The sequence below is a fragment of the Syngnathus scovelli genome, chromosome 11 (genome assembly GCF_024217435.2).
Source record: "Syngnathus scovelli strain Florida chromosome 11, RoL_Ssco_1.2, whole genome shotgun sequence".
Lineage (NCBI taxonomy): Eukaryota > Metazoa > Chordata > Actinopteri > Syngnathiformes > Syngnathidae > Syngnathus > Syngnathus scovelli.
The window spans coordinates 625,890-642,326 of record NC_090857.1 but is presented as its reverse complement, the minus strand read 5'-3'; the positions used below and the strand labels follow the sequence as shown (position 1 = coordinate 642,326).

General features: G+C 45.8%; 2 long non-coding RNA genes across 2 annotated transcripts; one reads left to right on the top strand and one right to left on the bottom strand.

Moving 5' to 3' along the window:
• Positions 1–3,189: 3,189 nt before the first annotated feature.
• Positions 3,190–7,461, bottom strand: LOC125977901 (uncharacterized). Its single transcript, XR_011087796.1, has 2 exons — positions 3,903–7,461; positions 3,190–3,809 (listed from the first exon to the last, which is right to left on the bottom strand). It is a non-coding gene; the product is annotated as an uncharacterized lncRNA (long non-coding RNA).
• Positions 7,462–11,511: 4,050 nt separating this feature from the next.
• LOC137840773 (uncharacterized) lies at positions 11,512–15,564 on the top strand. The gene is made up of 3 exons (XR_011087795.1): positions 11,512–12,025; positions 13,629–15,083; positions 15,357–15,564. It is a non-coding gene; the product is annotated as an uncharacterized lncRNA (long non-coding RNA).
• Positions 15,565–16,437: the final 873 nt, after the last annotated feature.

Genomic DNA, 16,437 nt, shown 5'->3' with positions numbered 1-16,437 from the left:
TGACGCTATATTCAAGGGACGCGACAACCACGGCTGTTAAATATGAGACTGGAAAACACACAGCAGAAAACATCTCACTTGTTTGTACGATTTGTCGCTCCACCTCACCTCACCTCACCTCACCTCACCTCACCTTACCATCAACTTCAAGGTCAAAAGTTGAGTTACTACCTGTCTGACAGCGCTTGGGCAATATTTTTCTCGAATACTGTCCGAGATCAAGTTATCGTCAGCCATCAGAACGGCTGAGAAATGAGCAGAGCCGGTCGAAAAGTGACTTTTGACATCCGTACTCAAGCAAGTGTGAAGCGTGAGAAAGTCTTTGGACGCTTGACACATTTCTCAGCTGATGCAGGAAGTGTAATACGGGGGCAATAAACATTTCAAGGCGCGGAAATATCCAATTGAACATCCTCGGGGCAGGTATTAACGTTTCTCTGCGCCTTTTCTCATGTCGTCTGCCAGTGCGCGCGGCGGCTGTGTGAACCTCGGCAAGCATTCCTGCAAAGTAAAGTGCAGCTCGCTTTGCAGTTGGGAAGGGACTAAAGAGCAAAAAAGCTGCTACGGATTTTTCTTACTTCCCTCTTAATGACTTTCAGAAGCTGCCTTTACAGAGAAGAATGACTTGACACAGATCTGATCGAGTGGATCGGACTGGAAGATTTTTCTTCCTCCCCGTATTTTTCTTTTTTGCAAAGCACAGGTTAGCAACTATGTTGAAATGACACCATGGAAGTCAAATGTTCGTTCGATGTGACGCTGAAGATGCTCCTCGGCCTGGAGATGGTGCTGTGCAGCATTCTGCAAGCGGGGTGAATTGGGATGTTTGCCAGAGGTGGCTGACTGACATTAGGATATTTGAGTGTAATAATCTATGGATACTTGTTGTTTGGTCATGTGCTGTGAAGATTCTTCCGGTTGAAAATAAGAGCTTTGGCCCTGTGATTGATCAGCCCCCTTTTGAATGCAAAAAAAAAAAAAACCTCAGCCAGGCTGCCTCGCTTGTATGATGGATGAGCTCCTGGGAGAATTTCCTTCGGCCTTTTGAAACCGGGGCGGCGCTCCAAAACCGACACGCCAAAACACACTCGGCGGCCCTTTGGCTCCCCGAGGTGAGAGATAAGTTCACTTGTGGGCTTTTTAGCACGTTCCCACGGCAGGCTGGAATACGAGGGGACGTACAACACGGGCACGTTCTCTGCCGCTGACAAAGACGAGGTGTGTCGAGAGTATTGGGTTGCTCTGACTCATGGGCAGGGGTGAAATAGCTTCACAACAACAAGCGCTATTGTATTGTTCACAATGCGGCGTGTTTTCTCGGTGGGGGCCCGCCGTCATCATCATCATCATCAGTGGTGGCTGATGCTGATACTCGCCGTGGGTAGGTTGTTTTCGACAACGTACATCTACTATTTCCTACACAAAGTTTCAAAGGTTGTATAGGTAGTTAGTTTGTTGTTTCCTGCTGGAAAAATACTTTAAAATCCCCCAAAATCCAAATTGAAATCGCAACTGAGATATTTAAGATGCAGTCACTGATTAAAGTTAAGATTCAAATTGAAGGATTAGTGTGTCAGTCAGCGCAAAACAATTTAGCCGCACATCAATCATCGCCTGTCGACTGACAAACAAGAACGCTAAGGACTTCCCCTGCGAGAAGAATTAATTACCCCTAATTATATTTTCACACGTTGACCTTTCAGTCAACTCGGCTCGCGCTTTTTTGCCATTGCTAAAAGACAGACAGACAGACAGACAGACAGGGAAGAGCGTGAGTCCAAATGACGGCTGTCAGGCTTTAAAAATATGCCGGCAATTACGCTAATAGTTGTGTTTTCTCTCCATCTTTTACTTTCTAATGTGCAGATTGTGTGGCTCATTTACTGCTGAACGTCTGCTGGAAAGTGTCAAATGAGTGCGAGGGAGCGAGCGAGCGAGCGGCGTGCCCATATTGAAAGATGATTCATTTGTGAGGTGTGGAACAGGAAGCAGCTTGATGAATGACAAAAGTTCATTCACCCTGTTGACCTTTGTGACTTATTGGAAAAAAAAAGGGAAAGTATTCAAGTTCTTCCTGCGTGATGTTTAACATGGCATCATATAAACACATCTTGTTTGCCCTCTCAGGAAAAGCCATTTGCAAAGTTCAACTTGGTTTCATGTCTGAGTCATTTGGAGTCCCTTAAGGGCAGGCGCGGGCGGACATGTGCCTTCTTGAGCAGGGAAAGCTTGCGGGCATCAAAAGATTTGAATCCATTTCATGCCGTGTGTTGTTCCCATGACCACCTGTCTGTCTGTCTGTCTGTCTTTGTAAAGACGGCTGTCCCAATTCCTTAACAAGTGGCTGCATTTGATTTTGCCTGAACTGCTGCGTTCCCCTTTTCAGCCCACACAGCAAGCTTCTGCTTGGATGTCAGATCATGCTGCTGATTGATGCTTTGCAATGTTTGCAAAAATGAAAGTAAATGTTTCCTGTGTACTTCATGAAATCCTTTTCTAAAGCATCTTTTTTTCTTACCTCACGTTGGACACCCAATCACACTCCCTATATTTTTGCTCAGTTTCAAAATAAAAGTAAATGTAAGGCAGCTCCCTTCCCTTTTACGTGTTCATCTTCATCCAAAGTGCTGTTGATGTATGCTCTATGATATGTGGGGGGCAAAAATAACAAAAGTCAGTGCCTGCACGCATCTCATCATGGCATCGCCCCAAAATTTCGTTCTGCATCTTTTTTCCCCTTTAATTGCCATTCCATCATCTTTGCGGTGACGTGATTTGAAATCCAAAGTATTGTCAAATGCAATCACACCGGTGCAGCGGTGAAAGGAGACACTGCAGGCCGCTGTTGTGGCAAGCGAGCGAAGCAATCAGACGAGGGGGATTCCCGCTTTTTTTTTTTTAAGCGAGCCAGCGACCGACGTTTAATGACAAACATCTCGTGAGCACATATGCTGCTGCACTTTCACCGTAAATATACACATCTGACATTACACTTGTGCGTCATTAAAGTCGGTTAAAGCGTGTTTTCTCAGCTTCAGAGCGTATGAGGTCATTGGCGCGTAATGCCGAGATGCGCTCCCATGACCAAGAGAGAGAGGCTAACTTGGTGCCTTTTCGTCTTTTGGGGTGTTTTTTCCTCAAGGAGAAGGCAACAGGTGCCTCACTGAAAAAGGAATTCCAATACATAGATAGTATACGAGTGGGTGTATTTGGGGAATATGAGTTGCACATGTATATGTAGACAGACACGTCATACGTATTAGAAACATACATTTAAGAAAAATGTACCGTATAAAGTATTATGTGTGCAAAGCAAGCAAATGTACATAAGGAAAAAGAATGTATCTTAATTGTCATTAGTAAGCGCCAATACGGTGAATCGCTTCGGCTGGTTTACCCATCTGCTCGGCGGCGCATATTGATCGAGCGAGCGAGCCAGCCCGCAATGAAATAGGTGGGAGGGCGACCTGCCCTTGACCTTTGAACTCCCAGGCCCCCCACACAAAACCGGAGCGGTGGGTGACCTGTGGAAATCAATTATTTCAATGGAAAGGGCGTAAGCCGATAGCCGGAGAGGACGGCAAATGGATGACTTGGCTGCTGAGTTAAAAGCTGCTTTTAGAGTTCAACTCGTCCGGATCAGTTTAGCGGCGGGAGACAAATGACAGATTTGGTTTCAAAAGAGAACCGCTCCTCGTCTTCATTTGTCTAAAGAACAGAAATCAAACAACCGACCGGATGGAAGGATGAATTCATTGTGTGCCCAGCGTGGAAGGAGACGGCATCGCTGGAGAATTCATCCCAGAGGGCTGAAATCAGAAAAGAAAACTCGTTTAAGAACCAAGACACTTCGACGAACCCTGAAGAAGAGAAATCAACATTCATTACATTGGCAAACACACCAATATGTTTGTCCTTCAGCAGAACATGGGCTTATGGATTTGTCGATGCCGTTTCACCACTTGTGAAGACGTTTTTATTTGCTCACATGATGTCCCAGCACAGTGTGTTCTGGGAAATTTCTCAGACAGCAATTATACTCAATGTTCACATGAATGAATCGCCTCAACACCTTTTGCCAGCATGGTGAATTTTGGTGCAAACAATTTTAGGGGTCTCAAACAGTGAGGGATTGATTCACTTACTAGAAAGTAAAGGTTATGCTGGAAAAACATAACAATCCAGACAATTTAAAAAAATATATCTATATAATAATAATAATAATATTGCTAGCAAAAATCAGGTGAATGAAGAAAGGAAAGTCCCTGTTCACCTCCCACACTTTATTAGCCTGTGTGTACATGAGTGAAACTTCCCCGGGGCTTTGCTTCTCATTTTCTTGCCTTTTTTTCCTCAACAAAAAAATTGAAGGGAGGGGTGAGAGAAGGGAGGCCATCGGTGACCTTTTGGGATTATCCACCTGATGCCTGGGGTGGCTGAGTGAGCGAGTAAATGAGTGAGAAAAGAGAGGGGGTGGGGGTGCAGGCGTGGGCTACAGGTGAAGGCGTGGGGGGGCAGGGGAGGGGACAGCAAAAAGAAAAAAAGAAAAAGCAGCAGAAGCAGCAGCGTGTTCATTTCCTCTCTGGCTTTGCTAGGTGGCTCCAGGCGTTGGATTTTCACGGTGGCCTCACCTTGTTGCGTATTGTCTTGTCGCAGAAAAGTGTGTGAAAACTCCTCCCACTCAGCGCCAAAAGAGAACTTGTCCTAGGGAGCAAAGAGACACAACAACACAATACTGCTCCTGTCTATCCGTCTATCTATCTATCTATCTACGTATCTATCTATCTACGTATCTATCTATCTACGTATCTATCTATCTATCTATCTATCTATCTATCTATCTATCTATCTATCTATCTATCTATCTATCTATCTATCTATCTATCTATCTATCTATCTATCTATCTATCTATCTATCTATCTATCTATCTATCTACGTATCTATCTATCTACGTATCTATCTATCTATCTATCTATCTATCTATCTATCTATCTATCTATCTATCTATCTATCTATCTATCTATCTATCTATCTATCTATCTATCTATCTATCTATCTATCTATCTATCTATCTATCTATCTATCTATCTATCTATCTATCTATCTATCTATCTATCTATCACTCACTTTGTGTCTGATTGCTTTTAACCTTGGATCATATAATACTCAGCGACCATAAGACACTAGGGCCAGATTGTCTCGGGCCTATTTTGGAAATTACTTTCGAATGACAAGTGGTTGGTTGAGTGTGAAATGAAACAACCTGAAAATGCGCGTGTGTGTGTGTGTGTGTGAGCACTTTCTAATCTCCATTGCCAACCCCCAGCTCGAGTTTTTATCACATAAGATGGCTAAAGCTTGAGAGACACTTTCAAGCGGTGGCCAGAGCACATCAACATGCATCATCATCATTATCATCATCTAGGCTGAGTTGTTCAAAAGTGACTTTGCTCTACGTTGAATCAACTAACTGAGCTCCTCGTGCACATTTGTTCTCTCTTTTCTCTTTGTTTCTGCGAGAGGAAAATGCGGGGGGAAAAAACCCAACGGTGGATAGACCAGTACTGGAACACAGACGCACAACCGCATCTAATTGGAACAAGACCTTGTTTTTGCACAGACAAAGGACAATAAACACAAGTGGGAAGAATAGCCAAACATTTTTAGGTTAAAGCTGAGCGCATCCATGAACTTTTCCTCACACTCACTGGCGCAATGCTTTGCCTCCACTAGCAAAATAAGAAAGCAATTTAGTGCCGCCCATGTTGCATCTTGTACCCATGCTTGAAAATGGGGCTGATTTGATCCAAATTCCTGGAATGGACTCCAAACGCCTGCTTCAAATCAACATTGACAAATTGCAGGCTTTTTCATCCCCCCCCCCCAAAAAAAAATAAAAATATATATATATATACACCGAGACTGGCAAAAGGCTTTGCCACTGAGTACTGTCATCAAATATGACCCTAACCCTGACGCCACGTAACTAGGCCAAAATGCAACTTTTGGGCATCGCTCTGAGATTTATTTGTGCAGCCTTCTATTTATTACACTGACTCAGGGGTCTTGGCAAAAACGGAGTTTTGGAAAGGGTCCAGATGGGAGATGTACGCATTGATTATGAATGAACTCCCAATCCTTATCAATCATTCATAGATGTGATGGGGAAACACATTCCCTACTTCATTATCTGACAAGTAAAGAAGCTTTTAAGAGATGCTGTTCTTTCAATTAGCCGTATCGACGAAACCGATGGAGGCCGCTGAGTGTTTTTAACAAGTGGCAACAAAATGCATCCATCTGCTTTGCACGCACGCACGCATGCAAGCACGCACGTGCTGTCAAGTTGGTGTCACGGATCGGATGGAACATGGAGCAGGGCGACCAAGTGCAGCTTGGACCAGGGAGGGAAAAGGGAAGTGGAACGAGGCATCGAGGGAAACAGACGACAACTGGCAAGCTAATAACTTGAGAGACTGACCGACCGACAGGGATTGCAAACAGAAACAGACTCGAACCAGACAGGAACCACAAGGACAGCAAACGTGACGACATCGCCCATCCGACCGGGAGTGAGGGGCAGGCAGACAGCACTTATAGACACGACAGGTAACGAGAGGCAGGTGGGAATAATTACACTGATCATGGGCACACAGGAGGGGAGGGGAGGGGCGAGCACACAGACACACGAACAGAACTATGAAACAATCGGGGACGAGTCCTGACAGTTGGCCCGATTGTGATCTGGCTGATCCACTTCTTTCTTCCAGCGTAGCCCGTGCTGAGCCGCACTGTGATTTTGACAAATAGGAGCAGTTTTCCCAATGACGCTTGGAGAAGGCTGTGGAGAATGTGCGGCTGGCTCTTTTGGGCTCGGGGGGTGACCGTAATGGGCCTCGAGGGATCGCCAAACGCAGACGGCTGCGTGTCTTAGTGCGTGAATCATGTTTTCTGCTTCTGAACGCAGCTTGAGGTGTATGGTTTGAATTTGGGAGAAAATGTTTTCGCTAGTCTCCGTCTTGATGTGGGAGACGAGACGCCGCATCGTGCGCCGGTGTGGCTGGAATCGTTTACGGGCAAGAAGATAACTGGAAACCGGCGGACGTTTTGTACGAATGTTATGAATTCTGGAGAAAACAGAAAATGCTGTTTACGGTTTCCAGCGCGGGTTCGAAAAATGATCTTTTGTGACTTAAGGACAAACCTTGTACAAGCCATTTCAAAAGCCAGTTTGAGTCTAATTATTTATATTTTTAAGATTGGCCCAAATCAACATTTTGGCTTGATCTCAAAATCATGCACAGAAACAAGTTTTTCTCTGTCACACTCATTCATTGCCAAGATTATCAAATGGTCTTTCCAAAGAAATTACCAAAAGGTGTGTAAGAAAAAAAAGACTTTGTAACCATGTGTGAAATCTCACAATGCAACTATGAAGTCGTCTTTTTTTTTTTTTTTTTTTTTTTTTTTTTCACTTCCAAACAGCAGCTGCTGCTGCTGCTGCTGCTGCACTTTCTCTCATGTAGCCGAGAAACTTGAGTCGTACTATTGATCAGGCTTCCACTAGCAGGTTATTAGCAACCCCTCCACATTCTTCTTGTGTGGGGGGGGGGGGGGGATTGTGTGTGCGTGCGTGTGTGCGCGCGTGTGTGATGAATGATCGACCAAAATACAGTGCGTAAATCTTCCCAGTAGAATTCAAGCACAGGGAGGAAGTCGTATCTATTTCAAATATGTTTTTGATCCTAACCAGTAATTCCTTCAGCCCACTATTGGTGTGACCGATCAGTTCCTCTTCCACATGCATATTCAATCATAATTACATATTACAAGTGATGGCTGCTCAAATGTGAAAGGTTACACTAATTTATGGCTGTGTAGCATAGTTGAAACACACTTAAGTATTCGCTGTCTTGTCTGGATTCATTAGAACTTTAGCAGTCTGTCATCAAACTGTGTTCTTGTGGGAATTGAATGGAAAACTGGTTGGGAAGAAAAAAAAAATGCTTAAGTGTGACAATTTGTGAGGATTCAAATTTTACTGCCAAAAAAAAATATATATATATATATATAAAATAAAAAAAATATATATACACATGTTCATATACATGTACACACACACACACACACACACACACACGCACACACACACACACACATATTCTATAGTTAGTTGTAGAAGGGTCCTTGGGGAGGAATGGCATTGTGCAAAAGCACCTCTTAAGAAAAGAAAAACACAGGAGTTGAGGAGAAACAGCTGTGTGCACTGAAGCCTGACATGCCGGGGGACAAAAACATGTGTGTTTTATAATAATAATAATAATGATAGCGATACATAAATATGCCTGTGTTCCTAATAAAAAGACTTGGAGTCAGGCAAAGGGCTAACTTGAATCCCAGAAATGTCAACGCATCAGCTTGGCCAGAAGAAAAAAGATAAAGAAAGGGATGATGGCTAGCCTCATGTTTATATTGGTGCTGACTGATTTCTGTCGTGTGCATGCCTTGAAATCCAAGCGTAGTTTGTTTTGTGACCACACTCACATATTGTTTTTCTCACCCTACCTACCTACCTACCTACCTACCTACCTACCTACCTACCTACCTACCTACCTACCTACCTACCTACCTACCTACCTACCTACCTACCTACCTACCTACCTACCTACCTACCTACCTACCTACCTACCTACCTACCTACCTACCTACCTACCACACTATGGGGACAGTATGGCCATTTTACGGAGGGTGTGTGTGTCTTTATGTTGTGAAAGCTGCAGCTAGGGAACATTTTCAATGGTCAAATTCCCTGTACTGATATTTTTTTCCCCTCAGGTCAAGTTGGTTTAATTCAACGCATGTAGACTGAACGATATGAAGGCGTCGTCATTGAGGTCACGAGGGGCGTGGCTGCCGCAAATTGATTTATGAGAAGAAATAAAGCGTAGTAGCACATAAATCATCATTGTCAACTCAAGCGTCATAAAACTGGAGCCAAACATTCAGACTAAAAAGCAGCAGCAGCGCAGAAAACGGAGACATGTGAGAAAAGTGGAAAGGCAGCAAAGACCTGATACTATGGAGCGTAAATGAATCCTGCCACCATTAGTCATGCCATCCATGGCTGCCCTTTGAAAATGACCTCTTCACTGCTATTGTTAAACATTCCTCCCTTTAGCAACGCACAAACGTGCCCATGTTGACTTCCGTCCCCCGTTCTATTGTTGACGTTTGTCCATACACACACACACGCACACACACACAAGTCGGAAAGTCACTCAACTGGCACCTTGCAACAACTCCCAGAGAACAAAGTGGCCGTGTGCTATTGATGCATCCTTGGGGCAAGTCAAGTGGTCCAAAACATTGGCGCACGCTATTTGAAGTCATCCGAAAACATACTACGTACATCCCCACAGCTCCATTCCGTGATTTGGATGCCAAATGTTTTCTAAGTAAATCAAATCATTCTGTGAATTCAAAGTGGTTTACTCAACTGCAGATGGGGAGCGTCATTTAACACTTGGGACCCTGAATTGCAAAAATACTAAATCGTTGACATGCTCCCTAAAAAGATGTAGAATTGCCCATGTCGATCGTGTAAACTGACAATATGGCTGAAAGTATGCTCTAAGTCAAACTTCAAACCCGATCCACCTAATTTTGGGGAGAAAATAATCTGAAGTGAATTTATCATTGCAGGTTTTGCAAAAAGTAAATACTGCGACCTCCAAAAAATGTGAAAAAGCCAAAACGATCCAGGACCTCATCGTGACCTCATCACCTGCCCGCTCTTGCGTTTCAGCGCCGAGTTGGTCAGCTCTACCTTTATATGACAAAGACAAATGAACGTCTGCGGTAGCAAAAGCCCGCCTGTCTGCTTTATAACTTTTTCGACACCGGGAGGCTTTTAGGACAAACCAAAACATAGCTCTGGTTACTGTGCACTTGGAAGCATTGGAAAAACTCCCAAAGACAAGCCGGACATATCTGCGCTCTCACTTAGAAGGTAGATTAAGGAAGTTTAAAGCCACATTTAAAACAAACAAATGAAGGATTGTATTTACGGCCATGACATGAATGCATCAAGTGCTGGCTATTAATGAGCTGAGCTGAGCTGAGCTGAGCTGCTGCGCAATTGATGGCTTCAAATCAAATGTTGAAGACTTTTGGCAGGACTGGATTGATTTTCAGCTAGGGCCATTCATATGGATGGATGTGGCATCAGTTGGACCAAAGTCAGGTGAGTGAGTGAGTGAGTGAGTGAGTGAGTGAGTGAGTGAGTGAGTGAGTGAGTGAGTGAGTGAGTGAGTGAGTGAGTGAGTGAGTGAGTGAGTGAGTGAGTGAGTGAGTGAGTGAGTCAGTGAGTCAGTGAGTCAGTGAGTCAGTGAGTCAGTGAGTCAGTGAGTGAGTGAGAACATACATACGTAGTACATGCAGTTGCAGAGGTTGCAGAGCAGAACAACACACTCCAATGTGTGATGTCAGTGTTTGCAAAGCTTACTATGGGCCCCCACTGCCATCACTTTCATCCCCTTTTCCACTTCCCATGTGTTGGTGATTATCCTCAAGCCCGTGTCTGCATCCAGAGCTTCATCTGGTTTGAAGCAGCCCAGGTAGCTCGGCCACTTTGGTGGTTGGTGCCGGCCGGCCGGCGGGCAGGCGGCCTCTCCGCAACACAACCATAACTGCACGTGGACTCACATGCGCAGTGCCCTTCCCTGAGGTCCTTTTGATTGACAGCGCCCACTCCTGCAAGAGATTACGCTTGAGGATGGGGGGGGGGGGGGGACGGCGGGGTTTGAGGCCGGGGTGAAGGAAGAGTGAGAAAGAGGCTTGAGGATTAGGCCCACTGAGCTTCATTAACCTGAATGTTTACACAAGCTGATCCCTTGCAATGAGAGTCTTTTCCTTCCCACAACTGTCCCCCCCTCTCCCCCCAAGACACCGACACACACACACACAAAGCCCTTTTTGAAGAATCGTCTTGCCCCTTCCTCCATCTCTGCATGCAGTCATGGTGAGGCAGTGAAGCAGCATTCACGCGCGGCCGGCCGCCTGCCCGCCCGCCTGCCTGCCCGCCCGCAAGCCCCCCCTTTTTTAGCGTCTGCGTCATATCCATTTTCCTTTCATATTTATGCATGAAAATCAATCAGTGAAAAGGGCTGCTACATCACACAGATCAGCTACATACTGTATGAGATAGCAAACTATAGTGATTCATTCTAAACGATGCAAATCCAATGCAACGATGTTTCTAAAGAACAGGGGGAAACATTTCATGCATCTGCACAGTAAACAAATCCGACTTGTTAAACTTTCAAACTTTCTATTAAATCAACTGGCAGCTAATTTTATAATACCACACATGGGCCATATAAGTACAAATGGGGCAAAGAGCCAGCAAATGAGTGCCAGTCACAAGTCCCGCTTCAAACACACAGCCACGTGAACTTTTATTGTTGCTCTCCAAGGAGCCATTTAGCCATGGAGAGAGATGTGCGCCCGAGCTGCAGCAACAACACCGGGGGCTATTTACGGCTCACATTCAAATGGGCCAAAAGTTGCGGCGGGCCAGCCGAGGCGAGTCTCTGCTCGGCTTGGCTTGTTTTGCATCTCAAGCAAGTGTTTTCTCTCAGCCTCAAGATGGAAAAGCAAATTAGCATTGGCCCTCGCTCCCTCGCTCGCTCGCTCACTCGGCCCGACTCCGCCAAAAGCCCCAGAGTGGCCCGATGACAGCTGCCAGATTGCCTTCTCCGGAGAGTGGAACTGAGGCGACACGGCTTGTGCTAAAGTAAACAGAGAGTTAGTCCGCTTAGCTTGACATAGCAGGCCGTGGAGTGTTCTTTTTTTTTTCTTTTCACAAAATAAGCTAGACATCAAACGGGCCGAGTGGAAGTGGTTCCGCAAGAGGCACTACTATGCTCAGGAGGTGTAATGTTTCACCATCAGAGATTGGGCACGGCGCAGCGGGTCAGCGCAGGTTGACAGGAAGCTGATTGCGGAGATACAAAAGATCCATTGGTAGGTACTGTTAAGACTATTTGGCTTATTGATCATTTAGTCAAGAAACTAAAATCATTTTTGGTGACCAGTAGGGGAAGTTACAAGTCATATGGTTTGATGTGGGACATTTTGGTGAGAGTCAAAAAAATGAACCATAGAGGACCAGATCATTTGATTTAGGGTTAGGTTCGAAGGCTGCAAGAAATAAAGTTTCGAATTTACTCTCCACAGTAAGCCCTAGCATTTCTTTTCTAAAGAGCGTATTTTGCGTTGGTCTTGTCCAAGCAACCATCTATTTTCAAGGGACCCGGCGGGTAAACTGGGCTTTTCACAGCTGACCTTGGATGAGAGGCAGGGCAAAACCAGGATCACATCACATCACATCACATCACATGCTTGTTTGCATCTTATCATGCCAGACTGGAGTGTGCTTAACGCAATGAAAACGAGGAGACTGGAAACAATCTCAGCAGCAGGAAAGTGCTTAAGAGGGAGAGGTGGTCTGGAATGATGAAGAAAAAAAGCAGGACAGCCAGCAGAGCAGACAAGAGAGCCAAATCACCAGCGCCCAACACCGGCCGTCTCAGACAGGAAAGGGGAGGGAAGCTGGGGGAGAAGAGAAGTAGGGAGGCAGCCATTGCAGAAATAGGGGGACGGGGCTGCACAAATACTTTTCGGGCTCGACATCTGGCTTTGATTAGCAGGAGCGGAGCGGAGCCGAGCCGAGCCGAGCGGGACAAGCCGGCCTTTGCCGCTTGTTTTGACTGGACCTTTCAGGAGAAGCTGATGTTGTTTGTTTTTTAATAAGTGCCTCGTTAATTGATGAACATGCGCTGCCGACGCAAGATTCTGAGCGTCTGTGTACGGCAAGGGCAGTTTTTGCAGACCGGCAAATCAACACACCTCCGTTTAAACCATGTACTTGGCTTGAATCATCCATCCATCCATCCATCCATCCATCCATCCATCCATCCATCCATCCATCCATCCATCCATCCATCCATCCATCCATCCATCCATCCATCCATCCATCCATCCATCCATCCATCCATCCATCCATCCATCCATCCATCCATCCATCCATCCATCCATCCATCCATCCATCCATCCATCCATCCATCCATCCATCCATCCATCCATCCATCCATCCATCCATCCATCCATCCATCCATCCATCCATCCATCCATCCATCCATCCATCCATCCATCCATCCATCCATCCATCCATCCATCCATCCATCCATCCATCCATCCATCCATCCATCCATCCATCCATCCATCCATCCATCCATCCATCCATCCATCCATCCATCCATCCATCCATCCATCCAGTTGACATGTCATCATCAGTGTGATCTAGAGCCAGGCTGATGCTTGGCTATGGAGGCAGGGTTAGCCCTGGACCGGACAAAAATCCGTCCATCCATCCATTTCTTACAGCTTCTTGTCCGAATTCAGAGTCGGGGTTGCGCTGAAGACGATCCGAGCCGACAATGGGCGAGAGAAAGGTGCTATTGCATAAGCACAATCGTCACCAGCTAATCATAGGACATAGACAAATGAGCCTTTACCGAATTTAGAGTCTGATGAATCGAACCGATATATTTTTGGAATGTGCAAGGAATCCGGAGAAAAACCCACGCAAGCCCGAGGAGAGCGCTCCATTCCATGAAGGAAGGCCTGTGCAGATCTTCTCAACTGAGGCCGACATGCTAACCACCACTCTACTGTGTTGCCTGGTATTGTAATTAACTTGAAAAATGCTTTAGTAGACAAGAAAATTCTAAGACAGTAATGGGTGCAAGTGCAGGAAAAAAGACTGGAAAATTGATGACACGTCTAAATGAAAAGTAGAAGCCAATTAAAACAAACTCTGTTAGCGCCTTTTTCGGGGAGCGGCTTTATTTCTTTTTCTTTTTCTCAAACTGCGGTGTTGGCCCGCTTTGAAAACGGCCTGGTTTCCAATCTCAAGACATGGAGCGAAACACTTGGAAAAGCGGGACTGGGAACCTCTTTGCTGTCACTACCGCGCAGACATATTGAGTGCGAGAGGAACCTCATGGCACATCATCCGCCACCGCTTAATATGCATAAACCATCAAGTGCGGCCACGCCGGCCAAGCCAAACTCGGCGTGCAGGCATCGTAGAAGATGAGAGCAACAGAAGCGGGCTCGGGAGCTCTTACTGACTCCCCTTGTATTCCCAAAGTCAATTGACCGTCAAAAACAAGACAGAGACAAAAAAAAAAACATCGGCCCTCGCCTGCCCTTGCCTGCCCTCGCCTGCCCTCCGATTTGAGCAGTTGCGAGGGTAGGAAGCCTTTGCATTCCAGCAGAAGGAGAAGAGCAAAACACACGAGTTAATGAGAATCAGAGGGAGCTCCACCAAGAGGTGAAACCGGAGAGTGGGACGTGACGATGATTGGAAGCGACCGATGCCTGGTAGCCGCCGATTCCGCTCGCCGCCAATGTCAGAGGGTTCGGGATCCTCGACGGGCCGCCCACCTTAGCGTCGCTCCCCACGTCGACTTTTCTGGGACCCGAGAGAGAGTGAGTGAGTGAGTGAGTGAGTGAGTGAGTGAGTGAGTGAACGAACCAAGGGCGATTGATGTTTATTAACCGCTGGCATCCCGGCGCATTTAATAAGGCAATAGATTGAGTTGAACAACCAACGGAAACAAAAAGCAGAAGCAATTTTTTTTCTGCTGATGGACAATTGTTTGTCTGGACTCACTGGTCGCAACTTTAGGTGCACCTGCAATACTAACTATTGCCATTGTCCATTTTCTATGCACAGGGTCAATCATCGGGGTTATCATCCGGCATGTGAAAATACAAAGCGTGCCATTTGTAACCGGAGTTATCCGAGCCATGTTAAATGATCATTACCACCCTTCATTCTTCAAAGTGATCTGACTGTCAGGGTGACAAGGTCCCATCTTAGACAATCATCCAATCATAGGTGGTGACTGCAGCTAAGACCCATGGCTGTGTGTGTGTGTGTCATTATCTCATCAAGGCATCACTGACACTCGGCGCGACGCCCCCAGGGGAGGCTTTGCCAATGGACACGCAGGTGAAGCCTTAAATCAGCTTTAATTGGGCTGGAAGGTGTGGGAAAGGCAGCCCAGTGCGAGCCTACAAAAAGAGGCCTTGCTCGTCATTTTGGCTTGTTCACAACAAATACTTTTGACTTGCTCCATTTTAGCATTATTGATATTCATACACGGGAACTTTATAGTGCGCTTTAGTATGTATGATATCACCTTTTTTCTTTGTGATCCATTTTCATTTCAATCCATCCAATTGAAAAAGTGATGAACCCCTTCCTTCTCTTCCTTTTTAAAAGACAATTTACAGCTGAAGCGAGCCGCTACCCCCGTAAAGTGGGGCCTGCCTGCCTGCCTGGCCTGCCTCACTTCCCAGAAGGAACGCTGCTGAACATTTGATGCAAGGCCAGGCGCAACCAGCCTGATGATAAACACGTGTCTCTTCCAAAGGGCCCTCGGAGAGACATCAACGGGCCGCTGAATAAATGTGCTGCTGACTGATGCCTAGTTTTCCGTGCGTCATTTTTAAAAGATGCTCTTTAAGATAAACCAACGAGGGACTGTGAGCTCTACAACGTTCAAATAGTGACAGCTACAAAAAAAACAAATAGTGAGAAAATATTGCTGGAAACTCTTGGCTTCATGATGACAATTTTGAGCACCGTGTTTAACATCAACGGTAATAAAGGAGATTTATGAGTAAAGGGTTCTCAAAGTCCGGCGGCTGATAACCGATACGCTCAGTGATTGGCAAGTCGAATTTAACAATTTGGAAGTGCTGCCACTGCCAGCAAAAATGTCATCGTTGCTTTTTTTTTCTGTCTTGATGGGGACTCCATATTTTAGTTGCGGTGGCCCTGTAGAAACGCAGTGGCTCATCTGCATGAGCCTCCAGTACAATTCCTGATCCTTGGAAGTGTTTTGACCAAAATAGATACCGTTTGCTTCCAGTACACCTTGTGAGCTATCTCTCCATGGAAGAAAAAAAAAATAAAATCTCACAAATTAATTAATAGCAAAAATGAGAGTAGTGAAGTAGATTGCGAGTGTTGCTGAGGACATGTTGGGTGAGTCAGCAGCTGGCAAGCGACAAGCACAAGCTGCCTCTTCCAGGCTTCAGCTGCTTCTGCCGCTGCCGCTGCTGCTGCTGCTGCCGCTGCTGTGTTTGCTTAATGGTCACCACGTGCCCCGCCGAGTACACAAGGCAGCCACAGGTATGTCGCCGTCACCCGGGGCCACAGCAGCGGATGCCAACATGCTGTCAGAACCTTTCGGCTGTCCAATCACACTAACAAAATGTGAGCGAGTCTGCAGCTGCCAGCCAATAAACATTTGTTCCGTGCATATAGCATGCACTCATGTATGGTGACTGTGCCTCCA